This window comes from Dama dama, chromosome 19, assembly GCF_033118175.1.
Source record: "Dama dama isolate Ldn47 chromosome 19, ASM3311817v1, whole genome shotgun sequence".
In the NCBI taxonomy this organism is placed as follows: domain Eukaryota; kingdom Metazoa; phylum Chordata; class Mammalia; order Artiodactyla; family Cervidae; genus Dama; species Dama dama.
The window spans coordinates 27,682,681-27,705,048 of NC_083699.1; the positions used below are offsets into that span (position 1 = coordinate 27,682,681).

The following is a 22,368-nucleotide window of genomic DNA, read 5'->3' on the forward strand; positions in this document are numbered from 1 at the left end:
TAGGGACTGTGTCGTATACTTCCCTGAATCTTAGGAAACCCAGAACTGGACGTCTATCATAGATATGCAGGAAATACTGGCTGAGTGAGTCATTTCATTTGGATATTGTCTAAGTTTGCACATGCATTTGTCATTTCTCTTGGCGTTATGTGGAATATTGTTTTTACCCCAAGCCTTGTCCAAGTTACTTACACCTGCTTTTAAACCCAAGTATAGCTGGCAGAAGGCATTTTTGTTTTTTTCCTTACAGAACATAGTTCTTTGTGGCTGAGAGTCGGAGGTAGAAGTAAAGTAGAGAGAAAAATCATTTCATCTTCTTGCTAAGTACACAGGGCCTTTGGGGATTTTAATAGCCACCTCTAAATCAGTTGAGCAGATATTTTTCATAAAAGATGGGATATAGTGTCTGAAATGTTAAAACGTTCCTTTGTCAAATTGTTATTAATGTTCGCATTTTACATTCAATAGAAACCAAAACATATGTGTACATATTGCTAGTAAGCCTTTTCTTTTTGGATGCTGTGAGCGTATGACTTACACATTCTTATATATGTATAGCTTTCTGTGGCCCAGTGTACCAGTTCCTTATAGGGTTTTTAATTTTAATTTTTTTTTAATTTAATAAAATTTATTTTAAATTTTATTTTATTTCATTACTATAAAATTTCTATCTCAGTCACATTTATGGGAAAGATGATTAATTATATACATAACCTGTTAGCTTCAATAGAAATTAGATTTTAAAGTTAAATAAGTTTCGATACAAATTAAGCATTCTTTGGTGCCTTTCCACTCTCCTAAGTCTTACACATACCTGGTTAATTTCTTTTATAGAATAAGAAATGTTACCCTAGGGGCCAGAAAAACAGATAGTGATATGTAACCAATGGCACTGCTTGTAAATTTGGATCAGTTTACAAAGTAATAGCATCAGATTGAGAGGTTTGAAGTAAGTAGGTTGTTTTAGACCAGAATAGTTGGAGAAATGAGATGCTAAAAATAAATTTACTTACTAGGCTTGCAGAAAACAGGAGAAGCTCATGCAATTGTAGAAAAATCAGGAGAAACAACAGCCATACAAGCTATCCTCACCCTTCAGCTGAATTGAATTAGGAAGGTCAGGTGAATATTTTAGTCCATTCCTGGGTGGGGTCAAGAAATATTAAAAATACCCAGTTGGTCATCACAAAGAAAGTTACTGGGGCTACAGATTTTAGGTCTGGAATGAAATCTGGGAAACTTTATTTTAGAAACACTCCCACAAAGATATCTGATTATTAGCTAAATTTGAGAATTACTAATTCCCTAGACTTCAGGAGGTCTGGTTTCAAGCCAATTTCAGAACTGGTAATTCAGGCAGTTTCCTATACTGACTAAAAATCAGGTTCAGTTCAATTCAGTCTCTCAGTCATGTCTGACTCTTTGTGACCCCATGAACTGCAGCACGCCAGTCCTCCCTGTCCATCACCAACTCCCAGAGTCCACCCAAACCCATGTCCATTGAGTCGGTGATGCCATCCAACCATCTCATCCTCTGTCATCCCCTTCTCCTCCCGCCTTCAATCTTTCCCAGCATCAGGGTCTTTTCAAATGAGTCAGCTCTTCACATCAGGTTGCCACAGTATTGGAGTTCCAGCTTCAGCATCAGTCCTTCCAATGAACACCCAGGACTGATCTCCTTTAGGATAGACTAGCTGGATCTCCTTGCAGTCCAAGGGACTCTCAAGAATCTTCTGGGCTAACAGTCTTTCATTGGGCCAGTCAAAACTGGATTCTTGTAGTGTTGGAAACTGTGTATTCCATTTGGAGGAGTTTGGGTTTTGTGCTGTACTGTTAATATAATGGTCCCCAACATTTCTCGTATCAGGGACCTGTTTTGTGGAAGACAATTTTTTTCCATGCACTAGTATAAAGAAAGCTGAGCACTGAAGAATTGATGCTTTTGAACTGTGGTGTTGGAGAAGACTCTTGAGAGTCCCTTGAGCTGGAAGGAGATCCAACCAGTCCATCCTAAAGGAGATCAGTCCTGAGTGTTCAATGGAAGGACTGATGTAGAAGCTGAAACTCCAATACTTTGGGCACCTGATGTGAAGAGCTGACTCATTTGAAAAGACCCTGATGCTGGGAAAGATTGAAGGCGGGAGGAGAAGGGGACGACAGAGGAAGAGATGGTTAGTCAGCATCACTGACTCAATGGAGATGAGTTTGAGTAGACTCTGGGAGTTGGTGATGGACAGGGAGGCCTGGTGTGCTGTGGTTCATGGGGTCACGAAGAGTTGGTCGTGACTGAGTGACTGAACTGAACTGAGGGTTGAGGGGGAGGTGGTTTGGGGATGAATTGAACACATTCATATATATTGTGAACTTCATTTCTATTATTACATCCGCTCCACGTCTGTCATCATTAGATCCCAAAGTCTGGGGACCCTTGTTGTAGTCACTCAACCTTCTAGGGTTCCTTCTAGTTCTGTGGTGACCAAGCCATCATTACTTACAAAGTCACTAGAAAATTGTATTCTCACATTGATCTGAGTGCTCTCAGGTCAGTAAAAATTGGTTTAAAGGAAAAGGATTTCTTTTGTTGTTGTTTGTTTTAAAATAAATGCTTTATTTTATCTTTAAATGTCCATGTCTTGTTAAAAAGGTAAGCCCAAATTCAACATTTTAATGGTATTTTCCTAATATAAAGAAACAATATGATGATGAACTTCAGCTTGTGCTAAATTTTGTCTAGGGCAGCATTGAAACTTTTGCTGCCTCAACCAATATACCCAATGGGGCATATTAAAGTACAACTTGTTGGGCCACAGTCCCAGAGTTTCTGACTCAGAATGGGGTGGGTATAGAATTTTCATTTCTAGTAGTTATCAGGTAATGCTGATGTCACTGGTCCTAACTTTGAGAATCATAGCCTATACTAACCTTAGAGTATAGAGTAAGAACAGAGAAAGTAATAATTTTCATTAGTGTTTTTCAAACTTAATAAATTTAGTACTTAATTTTTGTGAAAATGTTGCCCAAAGGATGAAAACTCCACATACAATCATTATGTGTATTAAAATGCTGATTTGGTAATACACCACTATAAAAGAGAACCATATTTTTAAATCCTAATAATGTAAAAATAGAACCAAGTAATACACAGTAAGGAAATAAGCAGTAAGTATGCAAATTTGACATACTAGGTACTGTTTACAATGTTAACTATTTTAGTGTTTCTCACGAAAAATATTTTACTCTGTGTTGTTTGAAAGAAGTTAGTAATATCTGCACACTGTATTTTGGTTATCAGTGCTAGAATCTATGTATGTGTATTTAAAAGGTTTTGCTTTTTATTGAGAGAAAAATAATTTTATAACAAATCTAGGAATTTTTAATTTTTCTAAAACTCTATTTTAGTATTTAGGCACCAAAATTAGTATTAAAAAGATCAATGTTTAAAAGCTATGTTTTTGTTTTAAATGATTGTATTCACAAATATAATTTAAGATTGTATGAAAGTAGCTTTGGTAGCTTTGTTCAAAAAATATTCATAAAGATTACTTTTTAAATTCTATTTTCCCTCAATCTAGCATGAATAAATTATATAGACCATAAAGACAAAATTATAATTCTTTAATATTTCACTGTAATCAAACTTACCATATCTCATACCTTTACACAGCAGGACACTTGGTACTTCTGACCTCTTAGCAGTTTGTGATACTCATTCAACTTAAAAATATAAATTCTAAATATGTATGTTTTTAAATACAAAGAATGATACAGTATATCAATCAAAGAATAAAGGTCTCTTTACTCACAGCCATGAAAAGATTAACAACTATTTACCTCTGGACTGATGTTGACTAGTGTGGGTTTATATTACTTTAAGTTTCTTAAATGAGAAATTAAGGGGATACACTATCACCACGTAGTCTCAATACTTTTTCATTTATTTATTGATGTGAAGAATTCAACAGCAATATCAATTAGGTAATCCTTTCTTTAAATGCAAAATCTGGGTCTTTCTAACAACATAAATAATATTTCTTGATTTTTATATTTAGGTAGAGTTGACTTATTGGTTTCATATCAAATAATATATTTTGCCAAATATTGTTTAACAGAAAAAAACAAAAAGAAAAAAATGGTGACAAAATAGTGCTTAAGAAATGGAGCTTATTTGCTAAAATGTTTCTTGATCGCCTTTGAGTTTAATCACACGGGGTGAGTGTTTAGTGGGTAGGAATTTAAACCCCTTTAAAGGTGAAGGGCAATAATTGGAATTGGTACATTTGCAGTTGAGGGATGGATCTTGATTAACCCTATACAGAGTAGCACATGGTTTTTATCTGGTCAACAGTGTTGCTGTTAATCTTTAATCTATACAGAAAAACTAAAGAAGTGATTATAAAATACTGTGGCTGTCTGTAGTCCAAATAAGTAAGATGTTAGACAACAGCCATATGGTTTAAAACTATTTAGGTTTATTTTTATACTCAAAGTCAATTATGGCACATCTTCCAAAGGGAGAAGTGCACACTGGGGAATATTTTGCTAAGAGAATATTACTAGCTAAGAGTCTTAAAACACTTGACCTTTATTCGCCATCTACAGTCTGTTCCCATTACTTGTTCTAGTATCAGCATCTTGCTCTTGTGTTATTGCTTCAAAACATTTGTTTTAGCAGCAGAATTCTTTTAATATGGCTTTAAGTGGTGCCATTTTCTATCTGAACTTAAGAAATGCTTTTCCCAAAGGATAAAAATTGTGGAACCCAATAGTTTTGTCTGTGAAGTATCAGATTCACCAACTTTCATCAAATAGTTCTTGGCCAGCTGAGGAAAAGTGAAACCAGTTTTGCCAATGAAATCTTGCTGTCTAGTGGATTTTAATGGAATGATTTAGTGTGTCCCTTAGAAGCCTTTACCCAAGATGTCTAATCCGTGTTTAGCAGAACTCTGTCTAGGAGATGAAGTCTGGCATTATAAAGTGGGAATGTTCTTTCAGTACAGGATAGTTCAAGGCTCTCAGATGCCACTAAATTGTGCATCTCCCACTGGGTTCCCACATAAAACCTACTTGTGTTCACCCACTTTAAAATTTCAGTACAGGATAGTTCAAGGCTCTCAGATGCCACTAAATTGTGCATCTCCCACTGGGTTCCCACATAAAACCTACTTGTGTTCACCCACTTTAAAATTATTAACAGTTTATATAATGGGAATAAAGTAATAAAGAGAATACCACCTTTTGAAAATATATAGATACTATAACTTCAGAACTACTAGATTTAAACCTCCTACTGAAATGTCTTAGCTGTTAAGATTTGCACTATTTCTTTTTTTTTAAATTAAAACTAAAAAAAAATATTGGAGTGTAGTTGCTTTACAACTCATTGTGTTGGTTTTCACAGTACAGCAAGATGAATAAGTCATACATATACATATATCCCCTCCTTTCTGGACTTCCTTCCTATTCAGGTCACCACAGTATATTAAGTAGAGCAACAAAGTATGCACTCATTAGTGTACCATTTCTTGATTTTACTATATAACATACCTTTCTTTCAGAAATAGACTTACTTTTACTTATGCAGTTCCTTTCTGGGTGGAGGGTGTCCAATAATTGTATATGGTTCTCTCCTCTTGGCCATAGTTTCTAGCCCCAAAGGTGGACTTTGGATATAATCTTACTTCACCACCAAAGAGAGGCCAATTCTGACTATCCCAAGTTTCATAGCCTGAGGAATTGTCTCAGTGGCTGTTACCAGTCAATGGAGTATGTCCCATATGAAAAGTCACTCTCAGCAGGTTTGTTTTCTACTGATTACACACATATCTAAAATGTAGAAAGAGAGGAAAACAAAGCCAGTGTTTTCATAAGCAGGGAATAGAATTGAAGAATTTTGGTGGTGGTCAAGTTTGTAGCTCAAGTTAGACCTGAAGCCTTGGGGTATTCTGGCCTATAGTTCAGCTTGGTAGTTTGATACCCTAGTATCCTTCTGGTCATGGTGGTGGTGGTGTAGTTTCTAAGTCAAGTCCAACTCTTGCAATCCCATGGACTGCAGCCCACCAGGCTCTGTCCATGGGATTCTCCAGGCAAGAATACTAGAGTGGGTTGCCATTTCTTCTTCAAGTATCCTTCGACAGGTTTTCAATTGTGCTTTTTCAAGTCTGTATTGGCCACATGACGGGGACAAGAGGTCCTGAGGTAAGTTGGGTGCTAAGAGAATGTTGTCCAACATGGCTTAGGGTACAATGACAAATTGTATCCTTCCTAGCATCCTCCTAGCAGACTACACTATTTGGATGCTATAAGACCATGCTTTGTGGACCAACATGTTTATTAAGAGTTATTATTTTATTAAAATAAAACATTTATGGAAAATAAAAGCATAGAAAAACAGAAAAAGCTACCCTTATAATCAATATGAAGGTTATCAGCTACATCGTTTTAAGACTACTCCTTAGAAAAAGGACAGGACAGCAATGTCAGTAAGATTAATGAATGTATTTGTCTAGAACATACTGAGTGTAACCAAGCAAAGATTTCTGTATAGGAAAAAAATGGATGGACTGTGGCTAATATTTTGTGAGGTGGTGTGAGTTAATATTTATTCCTGAGTAAACATTTTGTATAGTCACTATTTTAGTAAACTATTTTTTCTTTCTAATTACTGTGTTATGGCCTGTATCTTTTTATCCTTCTAGAAAAAAATTGAAAGCCAAATCTGGCCCATTACCTGTTTCTGTACATGTTTTATGGAGCAAAACCATACTCACTCATTTAATATTGTCCATGGCTATTTTCACACTATAAAGGCAGAAGTGACGGGCTGTGACAGAACATATGCCCTTGCAAAGCCCCAAATATCTGTCTGCATACAGAGAAATATCAAATACTGTCTGTGTATAGAAAAATTTTTGTTGACCTCTGTTTTAAAAATTATTTTCCTGTCATGAGAATTGATTTTAATTGCCATATTTTTGTAATATATTTTAGGAATAAAGCCACTGTATAAATTTAAAAATAGGTGCATACATTTTATCTCCTTTTGTCCAGTACATTATATGAGCTAAACTTGTTTGAATCAATTCTTGTGATAACTCTCCTCATTGAATCTTCCATTTGGGGAAAAAAAAAAATGTTAGAATTTGAACCACATTTCTGAATGTTTCCTAACTTTCTAGTCCCTTTAGAAAGAGTCCTTTTTATATACAACTCTGGTTATTTTTAGCTCTTCAGGAGCAACAAAGGTTTTCCTAAATTCCATCCTCTCGCTTATGCAGATTTCCACTCATGTTTTGATCTATGTTGAACTACGCTAAGATTAAGCTTTTTCGTAAGCTTGAGGCACAGCAGAGTTGAGAACATAATTCCATGATACTGAAGGTTCATGCATTGTATCAGCTCTAGGTGACATATTCTTTAAAAACTAGATAGGAAACTGACATAGAAATTAAAATTTCACCTCTGGCTTTTACCACAGCACTATTAGGTAAGGTTATTTAATTTTTACAATGGTTCACAAGGCTCTACATGTTGAGAAACATGCATTCATATGTGTGCAATTGTGAGAGTCCATACTGTGCCTTTCTGCCCTCATCCATGATTATCTCCCTTCTTGCTGTTCCCCGCAGGAGAGGTTGGATCTTTAGCTCTTGGTCTTTGCCCATGAGGCTCTTTCTCTCTGGGATGCATTCTCCTAGATGCTTGGATGGTCTATTGGCTTGTATCTTTGATGTCTTCTCTTGATACTACGTTGAAAATTGTGCAACTCATTACAATACACACATCTCCTATTCATTGTTCCTATTTCTTTAGCACTTATCATGGATGTTAAATATGTTTTACTGCTCTATTTTGTCTACTTGAAAGTAGCCCTTTTGAGTTTCCGAAATTTGATTATTTGGTTTCCTGTGTTCCTAGTACTCACAGTGGAAGGATCTCTTAAAAAATAGGTTGAAAAAATTAATAAATTACATAAAACATTTGGAAGTGAATGGATTTGGCAAAAATGCAGATGGTATAAGTTAAATATGTGCAAATTATAAAGAGCTGGTTCTATTTCAATTTATTGCAAACATTTAAATTTACTTTTTCTGAGATTAGAAAACATTCTTGTACTTCTAGAATAGCTCACCAAAATAAAAATAGCCAACAACTCTATTCTTCAGTTTTAGTGTCAAAAAATACTAACTCTAACCATTTATATTCTAGAGCACTGAAAATTTAGCCAATGAGGTTTTAAAATTCACAATATTCACAGTAAGGAAATATAGAAGTCATTTTGTGCTTTTATTCTCCCTTCCTCCATTGCTCTTTCCCAGCTTTTTAACTTGCATTAGGGGGCTGGATCTCTTATATTTCAAAGAGCTTAGGAATGGAGACTTCAGATTTCACGGAAGGATTTTTGTTTTTATTCATACAATATTAATCATGTACATTAGATTTTTCAATAAAAAGTATGCCAAATAAGCAAATACTACATAATTAAAAAATAAATCAATTGCATATGATCTTATGGAAGAACAGACTTAGAAAGGTCATAATTTGGCACAAAGAAAACTGAATTTAAAAATCTCATTATATTTTGAGACTAGGCTTTAAAACACACCATTTGGTGAACTTAACACTTCAGTATCATGTTCAGCTTCACTATTTACTATGTGAAATGAAACCATGACAACAGTATTTGAAGGAACTTTGCTGATTTTTTTCTATTAATCAATGTAGGTGTGTGCATGCATTTTAAATCTCTTGAAAGAACATGTGAAGCATATTCCAAATAAAACAATTTATTTAAACTGTAGAGGAAAGCCTTTCCTGCCATTAGAACAGTGTGCTAGTTGCTACTCAAATGGTCATTCTCATGTCATGCTTTGGTCCTGTTAGCTTGTTTCCCTGAGACCTGATAGAGCATAAAGATGTTTAATTTTGCAAAGCACTTAAGGTATATCTAGTCATAACAGCTTAGGTACTAAGAAATGTCTGCCTTTTCCTGCCTTATTGATTAAGTAGTATATGTTTTCAGAAAACAGAATAATGTAAGTTAGTCTTACCATGGCAGTTAAGTCAATTTAGATCTAAGTTTCCAAGTTATTTGTTGTCATATGTTAAACTCTAATTACTTCTTTTGATGAAAAGCTTATTTATATTACTATAATGTATTAATTTTGTCAAATGGTCAAACTTAGTAAAAATTTTATGAGTTATAATCTTTTAAAAAGTTATACCAATACCATATATCAAATGATAACATTTAAAAGATTTATCATAAATCATGTAGCCTAGTTTTTAATTTTGTTGACAGTAATATTTGTTTAATCTTGTTAATAGTTTTTTGCTTTTTTTGGAGGATGGAGGACTTTTAAGTTCCTCCTAACCAAGAACTCATCTATAATTTTTTGGGAAAAAAACTGATATCCTGAATATTATAATGTCCACCTGAAAAACTCCCTTAATATTAATGTTTTCAGTTAAACAGAAGCAAATGATTATAACATGAATTATGCATTTTAATAAGAACAAATTCACTTTCATTCATTCTTTCATTCACTAAAAATACATTGAATTATTGTGAGTGAAAATTGCTCAGTTGTGTCCAACTCTTTGCAACCCTGTGGACTACACAGTCCAAGGAATTCTCAGGCAAGAATAATGAAGTGAATAGCCATTATCTTCTCCTGGGAATCTTCCCCACCCAGGGTTTGAACCTAGGTCTCCCGCATTGTAGGCAGGTTCTTTACCATCTGAGCCACCAGGGAAGCCCCAAAACACATTCAGTTCAGTTCAGTTCAGTTGCTCAGTCGTGTCCGACTCTGTGACCCCATGAATCGCAGCACACCAGGCCTCCCTGTCCATCACAAACTCCCGGAGTTTACTCAAACTCATGTCCATCGAGTCGGTGATGCCATAAAGCCATCTCATCCTCTGTTGTCCACTTCTCCTCCTGCCCCCAATCCCCCCCAGCATCAGGGTCTTTTCCAATGAGTCAACTCTTTGCATGAGGTGGCTAAAGTATTGGAGTTTCAGCTTCAACAGCATCCTTGCAATGAGCACCCAGGACTGATCTCCTTTAGGATGGACTGATTGGATCTCCTTGCAGTCCAAGGGACTCTCAAGAGTCTTCTCCAACACCACAGTTCAAAGCATCAATTCTTCGGCACTCAGTTTTCTTCACAGTCCAACTCTCACATCCATACATGACCACTGGAAAAACCATAGCCTTGATTAGACAGACCTTTGTTGACAAAGTGCTTTTTAATATGTTGTCTGGGTTGGTCATAACTTTCCTTCCAAGGAGCAAGCGTCTGTTAATTTCATGGCTGCAGTCACCATCTGCAGTGATTTTGGAGCCCCCCAAAATAAAGTCTGACACCGTTTCCACTGTTCCCCCATCTATTTCCCATGAAGTGATGGTACCAGATGCCATGACCTTAGTTTTCTGAATGTTGAGCTTTAAGCCAACTTTTTCACTCTCCTCTTTCACTTTCATCAAGAGGCTTTTTAGTTCCTCTTCACTTTCTGCCATAAGGGTGGTATCATCTGCATATCTGAGGTTATTGATATTTCTCCCAGCAATCTTGATTCCAGTTTGCGCTTCTTCCAGCCCAGCGTTTCTCATGATGTACTCTGCATATAAGTTAAATAAGCAGGATGACAGTATATAGCCTTGACGTGCTCCTTTTCCTATTTGAAACCAGTCTGTTGTTCCATGTCCAGTTCTAACTGTTGCTTCCTGACCTGCATATAGGCTTCTAAGTACTTACTAAATGCAAGTGTAATTTAGAAATATTTGCATGACATTTCAAGAAATTTTAGAAAAAAATAAAAATTTATTTAGACATTTAATTTTTTTCAAAATGCTCTCAAGAGGACTTGATAAAAATATAATTTCAGTTAAATCAATTGAAATAATTAAAGCCAGAAGCTTTAAAATATTAGGTTTATGATTTTTCATAGAAAATATAAAATAAATATATTTAGTCCGAACTTTTCCATGAATTCCAGCTTTACATATCACAGAATCTGTAAATTTAAAGAATGGAAAGTTATTAGGAGTTTATAAAATACATATATTTAAAATGTAAGTGTTGTGGCTTGTGTCTCCCACAAAAGATATATAAAAATCCTAATGTCCAATACCTGTGAATGTGACCCTACTTGGAGACAGGACCTTTGCAGATGTAATCAAGTTAAAATGAGGTAATACTAGATGAGAGTGGACCCAAGTCTAATGACTGGTGGAGAATCCATGTGAAGACACAGAAATATGATGTCTCATCACGTGCAACCTATGCCATGTGATGATGGAACACTTGGAGTAATGGTTCTTCAAGCCAAGTAAAGTCAGAGATTTCTGGCCACCAAGAGAAGCTGGGAGAGAGGCATGGGGCATATTTTCCCTCAGCTCCCCCAGAAAAACAATCTTGCCAACACCTTGATTTTTAGATTTCTTGCCTTCACAAGTATGGGGAAAAAATTCTGTTTAAGGCACCCAATTTGTGGTAATTTGTTATGGCAGCCTCAAGAAATTAATACAGCAACTCTTGATTTGTAAACAAAATCCCCTTATGGTCAATTAAAGAAGAATCTCACTAAATTTATATTGAGAATTTCAAAAGATATAACATATGCTCCTCATTGCAGGAAATTTAGCTGTTAAATGATTGTTGTAAAATTAATAGCACCCCCCCACTCCCCGCAACCCCTGCCCAATATAACAGGATTAGGTGCTGCTGCATAGGACAGGAAACAAAATAAGTTCAACAGAGCAGAAATTTCGCGATTACTAAAAGAACCCCACAAGTGGTTAGGGCGGCAGATGTTGGCATGACGCTCTGTCTTATCTCATTGCCTATCTCACATGGCTTCCATTCTAGGTCAAGATCATTGGTTGAGCCTCGGCCACTACATGCACATTTGTCAGTTAAAGAAAGTGAATGAGGGTCACATCCCTTCCCTTTTAGGTTACTTCTCAGAAGCTACACATTACACTTCTGTTCCTATCCCAAAAGCCAAATGCAAATCACATGGCCCCAGTTTGCTGCAAAGTAGACTGGTAGCTTTTTTCCCCCAGTGGCTTCATGCCTAACTGAAGATCAGGGATCCGAGTACTAATAAAGGAGATAAAAATGGATATATGGGTACAACTGCAGTTTCCACCACACTGAAGTATACACAAATGAAACAAACCCTTCTGAAGCACAATTTTAAGTTTAAAAGAAAATCAATTTTCACATTATGAGACAGCGTTGAAATTAAGTCACAAAGTGAAATGGACCACCCATAGCCAGAACTCTCAATTCTACCATACAAATATCTTGAAAATCTTTCTACTTCTCTACTGATGGTATTTTTCACCTGGACCATTGTAATAGCATCTTCCTGATGAATTGCCCTGCCTCTCTTTTCTTTCACCTTGCAATGTATCTTTATCCTTTATTGATTTTCAGTATCCTGAAGATGATGTTGCAGTATTAGACATGTCTTACAAAGTCCTTTGTGAGCTTCTTACTCCCATCTTTATGTTCTCTTGCTCTTCATTGTATGTTCTCTGCTTCAGTCAGGTTGTCGTCTGTTCTTTCATTGTTGACTAATTTAAGTTTTTATCATTTCTCCCATTTATCCCACTGCTCGGATTATTCATATCTACCATCTTTACCTAGGTGACTTCAACTAATTTTTTAAACCTCAGTCTAAAATTTGTATTCTTAGGGAACTCTTCTTTAGCTTGATTTTATTGGTTCAGTAGGCTCCCTGTGAATATGTACTCCTTGCCCTTTTTTTTTAAATTACAGATGTTATTTAGAATTTTTTTAAACATTTGTCTTCCTCCTAGCAAAGGACGTCTTTTGTTGACTCCTTTATCTCTAATGCCTAATATAGGGTTGGGGTGTGTTAATAGTAAGAGTTCACTAATCACCTGTTAGATTAAAAATATTCAATTTTATAAGAGTTTTTCATAAATAGATAATTTGGTAAATATTCTTTATACCTACTAATTATTGTTCATTGCTTTTCCAGACTCAAGCATGATTTTAGGCCTGCAGTGTTTTATGACTACTTTCTGAATAAATACAATTACCAAGTTTTTAAAAAATATTAACCAACATAACTGCTTCTTCTGTATCGCAGGTATGGTGCTAGGATCTGGATGTACACTACAGAATAAAAGCAGCATTGATCTCATCCTTAGAGAACTTCATTCTTGGATAAATTATTTATACATCTAATAAGACTTTAATAATAGAACGCAATGTATCTGTACAATAGAATATTCTGTGGCCTATTAAAACAATGTATCAGAAACATATCCTTTGGCCAGGAAAGGTATATTGCTAAGTGGAAAAAAAAATCAAGTTACAAAACAATATGTACTACAGTATTCTAGTTTTATAGGAGAGTATAATGGGATTAAGCCCACAATACTAAAAGTGATTTTTCAGATATCATTAAAAGTGCTTATCCCTGAGGTTTCCTTTTGTCTTCCTGAAATGTTTATATATGGGATTAAGTAAATTTTGTTAAGTAAAAGTAGAATATTTTTACTACTATACTCTTATCTTTCAGTAATTAAAAGCTATCTTTGACCTGAAAATATCAAAGCTATTTTGTATGAATTGTCATGTGAATCATAATGCAGTTATGTTTCTTGCATAGAATGTATTAGTTGGGGAATCATAGCCACTTACTTCATAGAATGACTATGGCTGGAATAAAAACTTAATACTTTTGAATAGCTTACCTTAATTTACATAAACACATAACTTGCAGCCTATATACAATGGAACTGACTTGTGACATGGTGGGATAGAGCTAAGTAAAATAGTTAAGTACCAGTTTTGTTGTAAGCATCAAACTAAATAGTTAGTGCATTCTGTTGCTAATTCTCACAACCATCCTGCAAGGTGAACACAGGTAACTTGCCCAAGGTTACTCACTAAGTGGCAGACCAGCGATTTGAATCTGTCCTACCAATTCTGGCACATCATGGATGTCAGCAGGAAGAGGGGAAGGTCATGCAATTGTTTGCATGCACAGAATCCTCCTTCCTGGAACTTTATTATGTTGACGGTGTGTCCTAGTTTACCCTCCAAAGTTCTTAGGAGTCAGCAGGAGTATTTTTATATGACTGGTATTACATCTTTTCCTGAAAATACCCTCACCTAAATAAGATGATTTCCAAGCCCTGGATGAAGACTCAAACTAAGAATGGAAATACAAGCATCTTCCCAGAAAAAATCTTATCTTTTAACATTCTTTTTATTCATATCATGGATAATGTCCAACTATCACTAATATTTCCAATTGCTATTTTTTTTGGCACTAAAATAGTTTTCTACTCTCTTCTCTGGTTCAGAATAAAGAAAAAATTTACCTTAGCACATTAGCCAGCCTCTTCTAACTTCCCTGGGCAGTTTTTGGACACATGTGCATTCCTTATGTTACATGACTTTTGCTAGCAAGCAGTTTCTGAAGTTCATTACTGCAGGAAATCAGACTGGCAAGTATATGAAAGGTGGTCCTGCAACACCATCCCTCACTTGTTTAGAGTCTCATAAAACCCATCAAGAATGATATCAGCATCCAGTGCAGTCATGCCACCTTCTGGGTAAGAGGTCTCCATGTTTATATTCAGAATTATCAATCATTCTAAATACTGACTCAAGCTTGTCATTTAGTAGCAGTATTTCCACTTGCAGTAAAGATATACGGGGAGGACTCCTCCGTGTTCACAGCTCTTATATCACTGTCAGAATTGGTATATAAAGCATCCATCAAATACACACACAAGGTGAACTGGGCATGCCTTTACAAAGTCTTGTATATTTGTGATTTTACTAGGCTTTTTCAGGTCCCTCTAGAAGCAGGCACAGTGACAGGTGCCAAGCCACTTTTCATAAATGAAATACACAAAGTAATGGGATCTGGCCTGGGAATGTTATTACTGCTATCTGCCCAAAGGTTTGACTTTTTAATTGTTGAATTATACGAGAAATGTTTATGAATGGCACACGTAGTTCGCTTTTGTTTTAAGATACAGGAAACAGGATGTTCATAAACAGATGTGAACCACTTATTGGTTGATGGCCTTTTGAGAATGGATGATTAAATAAACTTATATCTGGTTCACTGATTGATAAAATTTCAGTGTTCACTCTTGCCATCTCTTGTTTGACCACTTCCAATTTGCCTGGATTCATGGACCTAACATTCCAGATTCTATGCAATATTGCTCTTTACAGCATTGGACTTGACTTCTATCACCAGTCACAACCACAACTGGGTGTTGGTTTTGCTTTGGCTGCATCTCCTCATTCTTTCTGGAGTTATTTCTCCACTGATGTCCAGTAGCGTATTGGGCACCTACCCACCTGGGGAGTTCATCTTTCAGTGTCCTATCTTTTTGCCTTTTCATGCTGTTCATAGGGTTCTCAAGGCAGGAATACTGAAGTGGTTTGCCATTCCCTTCTCCAGTGGACCATGTTTTGTCAGACCTCTCCACCATGACCCATCCATCTTGGGTGGCTCTACATGACATGGCTCATAGCTTCATTGAGTTAGACAAGGGTGTGGACCTTGTGATCAGTTTCGTTACTTTTCTGTAACTGTGGTTTTCATTCTGTCTGCCCTCTGATGGATAAGGATAGGAGGCTTATGGAAACTTCCTCATGAAAGAGACTAACTGTGGCTTAAAACTCAACATTCAGAAAACTAAGATCATGGCATCCAGTCCTATCACTTCATGGCAAATAGATGGGGAAACAATGGAAACAGTGACAGACTTTATTTTGGGGGGGCTGCAAAATCACTGCAGTTGGTGACTGCAGCCACGAAATTAAAAGACATGCTCCTTGGAATAAAAGCTATGACCGACCTAGACAGCATATGCAAAGGCAAAGACATTGCTTTGCCAACAAAGGCCCATCTAGTCAGAGCTATGGTTTTTCCAGTGGTCATGTATGGATGTGAGAGTTGGACTATAAAGAAAGCTGAGCACCGAAGAATTGATGTTTTTGAACTGTGGTGTTGGAGAAGATTCTTGAGAGTCCCTTGGACTGCAAGGAGATCCAACCAGTCCACCCTAAAGGAAACCAGTCCTGAATATTCATTGGAAGGACTGATGCTGAAGCTGAAACTCCAATACTTTGGCCACCTGATGCAAAAAACTGAGTCATTTGAAAAGACCCTGATGCTGGGAAAGATTGAAGGCAGGAGGAGAAGGGGATGACAGAGGATGAGATGGTTGGATGGCATCACGGACTCAATGGACATGAGTTTGAGTAAGATCTGGGAGTTGGTGATGGACAGAGAAGCCTGGTGTGCTACCATCCATGGGGTCGCAAAGAGTCAAAAATGCCTGAACTACTGAACTGAACTGAATTCTGGTTACCCCTAGCTCACTAAGTACACACATACCTTAATCATTATAAAAGTTATTTATCAACTGGGGTATACTTTTACTACCATATATTTCATGGCATTCAACTTATTAAAAGTGAAATGTGTCACTACATGGTCTTCTCTGTATATGAGAGAAGTAATTCCTCACAATTTAAGAGCCAGAAAATTTCAAAAGAACATGAAAAATTTACATAGCACCCTCATCACAAACTACCAGTGTTTTATACCCATTGTTATAATTAGCCTTACATAGGAAAATCATTGCATAAAAGGCAGGCCACTAAAATGGTAATCTTCTTGGAGGTTTATCTCTTTTGACAAGTGTTCACACCAAAGCATTTAACATTTTTTCTGCCTATTCATCTTCTGGAAAGAGGCAGTCTCCTGATTTCCTTTTATATTTTGTGAAATATAGTTTAACTAATGAACCACCATAGTCTCCATCATTGCTGATGACTATTGTATGGCACAATGTTACATCATTTCTATCATGATTTATATTTTTAACATTTGTATAAATTATGTGACCTACACTGCTGTTTATTGAATTATATCAGGTTGCCTCTCAAGGTTGTTGATGTAAAACACACCACAGGTCATCTTTATCGCATTTACAATGCTGAACACAGCATCTACCTTACATGTGGTAGATGTTCAGTGTGTTGAATAATGATGAAGATAATTATTATCCACTAAGAAAATAATTGAGATAACAATTCTGTGTAATAATTTCTACTTATTTTTATTGTCAACCACCATGTATTCATCTATCTACTCATAGTGGAACTATAACAACTATAAAGTATTTTTTAGTTTCATTGCTCATAAGCTTCAGCTAGACATGGTTTTGGCAGATTCTCATCAGTAATATGATACAGAACATTGAACGTGCACTTATCCTTGTTCCCAGGAAACTAATTGAATCATTAAGTTAGAGCCATTAGAAAACTGACCAAATGGTATGAACTTAAGTTATGAGCTTCCCAATGATCTAATTCCACTTATCATTTTTAGCTTCTTCTCTCCTTCCATTTCCCCTGTGGAACTATGGAAGGAGTTGCAGAGCATATCTGTATCCTACTTTAAAATGGCATTAATTGGGGCTCCCCGAATCTATGGATATAAGGAGGCAGAGTCCATTCTGCAGCATCAAATATTACTCAGTATATTTATAACATTTGTTTGTTACGTGGCTTCAATTAGTCACTTCCAAAATTTACATGCCTGATAATTTTCTGTGTCAGCCTGAGACATCGGTAGGCAGAAGCTCTCATTGTATGCCATTGGGAAAAACAAAGGACCTTGTTTTTCAGTCCAGGAAATATGTGACCTCCATGAGAGCAGGGACCACATCTCTCCTATTTCTTATGAAATCCCAGAGTCCAGCACAATATATTATACATAATAAGAATTCAGTTCACATATGTGAGTGAATGGATGAATGAATGAATGTTGCAAACTCATAGACTCTATTGGGGCATGCAAACCATTTGGCATTCAGGGCCCACTTTCTGCCCTAGGGTCCAGCACTAATTGTACCAAATTTCAAAAGTTATCATTTATATTGTGGCTTCCCTGGTGGCTCAGATGGTAAAAAATTTGCTTGAAATGTGGAAGACCTGGGTTCAATCCCTGGGTTGGGAAGATCTCCTGAAGAAGGAAATGGCAACCCACTCCAGTATTCTTGTCTGAAGAATTCCATGGACAGAAGAGCCTGGCAGTCAAACCTGATTGAGCAATAAACACTTTCATGATTTATATTACTGTAGTATATATGAAGGATTGGTAGGTCTTGGTTCTTGCTTGTTTCAAGGAAGTCAGAGGTTACTTCTCAGTTGTTGAACACTAATGTTACTGTTTATAATAAGATTTGTGAAGAACTTTAACATGAAAAGCATGCTTACACTTGACATTTGTAAATTTTAAACTGATCAATCTTCACTGCTTTAATCATAGAACTCTATGTAACTGCATTCAATTATACTTAAAAAAATAAGTTATTGTCTCGATTCTCTTATTCTCTCCTAATTCCAAATGGCTGCTTTTCCTGATGGATCTGATTTCCTTTGTGGCACTACCATTTTACCCAGCCGCAGTCTAAAATCCTTAGTTGTATTCTAGTACCTATGTAGCCATCATTGGTTAGGCAATTGAAAGTTTGTTCTTGAACTACTGCAGTAGGGTCCTTAAGGGTCTTCCTTGTCTTAAGTTTATTTGTAGCAACATAGGCTGTGTAACTGGTAGACTACCATCTCAAAATGTTACTCTGATGCTGCCACTCCCAGTTCACACACCTCCAAAGACACTTCAGTTCTTCAGGGTGAATATCTGAACTACCTGGTTTCTCTTCTCTTGTTTCTCATACTCTCTCCAAATGGCTTCTGCCTCTAGGATTCCTGGCCAGGGCTACCTACCCTCAGGGAAGATATTAGCACCTCCAGACAGTGTGGTTTGCAAAAACATATTCAGTATTGTAATACGTTTTGTCTATGGGGGGAAAGAAAACCACTATCCTTTTCAAAATATTGACCTAGAACATACAACTTGGCTGGACTTTCTTGACTGGTAGGAATAAAATAGAAGAATAGGAGATGAACTTTCCTGCATTTTCGTAATAGTTGGTGGAAAGATGATGCACCAGAGTCTCCAAAAGAAGTTTGTGATCAAAAGGAGAAAGAGTTGGGAAGCAGATGCTGTTCATTGGACATGCCTAAAACACTCCCTTATTCCTTCAACCATGCCTTCTTTTTTTCATGCGACTATAAACTTGTTAAGCAGGGATCGTGTCTCTTCAGTTAAACCTTTTGTTCCCAATGTCTGGCACAAAGTATTCAAGTTCAATAAATAACTGAACAAATTTTGTTGAACTAACAAAAAACACAGTACTGTGCTATGTCTTGGGTACCCAGAGATAAAAAAGAATCCAACTATGATCCTCAAATAACTCACAAGGTATTAGGGACAATAATATAGTGGGAATAATTAAAAATCGATATACGTGCTATAATAAAGAATTCAGTGGTTTGTCTTTCCCCTCAAGTGTTTCGTATTGAACTTGTAGACACATAAAACTGTCAAGGCTTTTCCATGTAATCTTATTTGCAGTCTTCTGAATCCAGCCCTTCTTACCTGCAAAACTGCCTACTGTGCCTTCTTGCATATCACATTGTTCTCTGACAGTTGTGTTTGGGGGAGATGGGTACTTACATTTCTGTATGTACACCTCATTTTTTTAATATTCAGTTGTAAATTCCTTGAAAACAACAAATATTTGTCATAATTTGTATCCAGGAGGAATGTGGAAGTGAACCTTTCTCATAGGTATTTGATCACTGTTTTCTAATTGATAGATTCAATGCAGTAAAATCCATTGATTGAAAGATAATAAGTTTTGCCTTTGAAGAAGGTGGATATTATAAGGGTACTAATAAATACCATGTGACTATTAATAGAATGCTCCTGGATTTGGTGGGGGGCTATAGGTTCTAATATAGAAATGTTAAGGACCTTAATAGACTACTTGATTTCAGAGAGTAGAGCACTGGATATCTAAAAAAGGCTTCTAATTTTGGCTTGGATAACAGACTTACAATGTAACATATGCTATGCCATTAATGTCTTTTCAAATGTGCCTCTCATCCAAGTCCATAACATTTGGACAGTTCGAGAGAATGGTATAATTAGAGGTTATGAACATTGCTGCTCCCTATAGCCATGGCTGATTAACTCAGTTAGTTAAAGCATGGAGTTAATAAGACCAGGGTCAAGAGATTAATACCATTTACAGTCCAGCTACCTTTGATTCTGTTTCTGACCAGAGACTAAACACCAAGGCCTAGCCTGCCAACTCTCAAAGGCATGCTTTGGCCAAGGGAGATTGGCTGGGAATATATCAATGGATCAGTAGAAATCAATCTTACTAGGGAAAAGTGGCTCAAAGCACATTTTCCACTAGCATCATCTTAAGTGATCCATTTATGCATCCTTTCAAAATTTGTGGGGTGTCTACCTTGGGTCTGACTCTCTACTAGACCCTGGGGATAAAAAGGGGTATGACTCTATATCTGCTATAGAAGAACTCACAAATTTATACCTTTTAAGAACCTTGCCTTAGTCCTTCAGGCTAAGAACACCACGATCTGAGTAGCTTAAAAATAGCAGAACTTATTTCTCACAGTTCTAGAGGCTAGAAATCTGAAATCAGGGTGCCAGCGTGGTCAATAGAGAACCCTCTTCCAAGTTGCAGATTTCTAGTATCCTCACATGGTATAGGGGGCTAGGGAGCTCTATGAAATCTCTTTTATGATAACATTAATCTCACTGATGAGGATGTCACTTTATTATCTAAGTGAAAAGTGAAAGTGTTAGTTGCTCAGTTGTGTCTGACTCTTTGCGACCCCATGGACTGTAGCCCACCAGGCTCCTCTGACCATGGAATTCTCTTGGCAAGAATACTGGAGTGGGTTGCCATTCCCTTCTCCAGGGGATCTGCCCAACCCAGGGATCGATCCTGGGTCTTCTGCATTGCAGGCAAATTCTCTGCTATCTGAGCCCAGAAGGTAGCCTCTGAGCCACCAGAGAAACCGCCTCCCAAAGACCACTGTGTCTCATTGGTCACTAGGATTTCCTTGTACCATTTTGGGGGGACATGAGCATTCAGACCACAAATAGATCCTAAATTACCTAGAGTTGGTTGTTTTTGCTGATAAGAGGGTTGTGAGACTTTTTTTTTTAAATTAATTTTTGTCAGTTGGTTGATTGGTTGGACTTAAGTTACTTTTATTTTTATCTGAAACATTTTCAATATGATCTTCTGCCCATCAAAATATTTTTCACACCTAAATAAATAATATTTAGTTCTTTATAAAGATATCCTATATGGTCTTTATAAGTTGAAGCATTTGAGAAAGCTGACAAAAATAAACTTGCTTGTATTAAAATTTTGACTCATAAAGTACAGTATGATGGCTGTCAGTTATGGTTATGAAAGTCTGCTTTTTTGAAGGACAAAAGCTCAAGTAATAGAAAAGTAGCAAAAAAAAAAACAAGAAAAAAGAAAAAATGACAATAATTGAATTAACTAAATAGCATCAAAGAGTGAACTATGAAAATGTGAAAAGGCCAAAGTAATAACTTTTGTATAGTAGCTTGAAATAGAAGCTACCCGATCCATGAGTGATCTCTTAAAGAGAAAATGCAAAATTGTTCTATTTCTTGATAGTAAATTTGATTAGAAGTCCTGTAACAGAGGATAAGAAACTAAATGGCTTATGTAAGGATAAAATTTTTCACTTTTTTCAGAATATTATTGTGTGTACCAGAGTGAAAAAAGCATGAACTTTTAAAAAGTTAAAGACATTTACTTTCATAGTTTAGGGGAAAAAGATAAAAGACTGAAAAAGAGCAGTACTAATATTTTTTTCGATTTTTCTTTTTAATAAGCTGAAGACAAGTTGACAGAATAGCATACACTCTCGTGATGGTAGCAGCTTTCTGTTGTCAGAGCAACATACATTTCGGAGAACTGAGATCTAATCGAGTCTCTGTGATTCTTAAGTGATACGCAACAATAAAGGAGATGAGTCTGAGGGTGGTACAGCCACCCACGCAGGCATGCAAATAGGATTTCACGTATAAAAATGTTTATTAGGTACAAGAACAAGAGAAAATGTGTGTCTAAAAGCATCTGTTACCTTTAGAGATGATTTAAGTTAGATAACTAAAACGCTACATTTCAAAAACTGAATTTGATTTACATTCCACTTTATTCACTTCAGTTGATAATAATGATGGCTTTTGATTCTAGATATTCAGACTATAATCCAGGGATTTGCTTTTATGTTGTTCAGTTGCTCAATTGTGTCCGATTCTTTGCGACCCCATGGACTGCAGCACACCAGGCTTCCCTGTTCTTGCTCAAACTCATGTAAAGATAATGTTAGGGCATCTCCAATGGAGGATGGCAAAATATCT

The 22,368-nt window shown here is 36.4% G+C and overlaps 1 protein-coding gene across 9 annotated transcripts in view; it reads left to right on the forward strand.

The window, feature by feature from the left end:
* NAALADL2 (N-acetylated alpha-linked acidic dipeptidase like 2) overlaps nt 1–22,368 on the forward strand; it is a 1,498,179-nt gene that overhangs the window by 578,446 nt on the left and 897,365 nt on the right. The gene's annotated exons all lie outside the window — the stretch shown is intronic.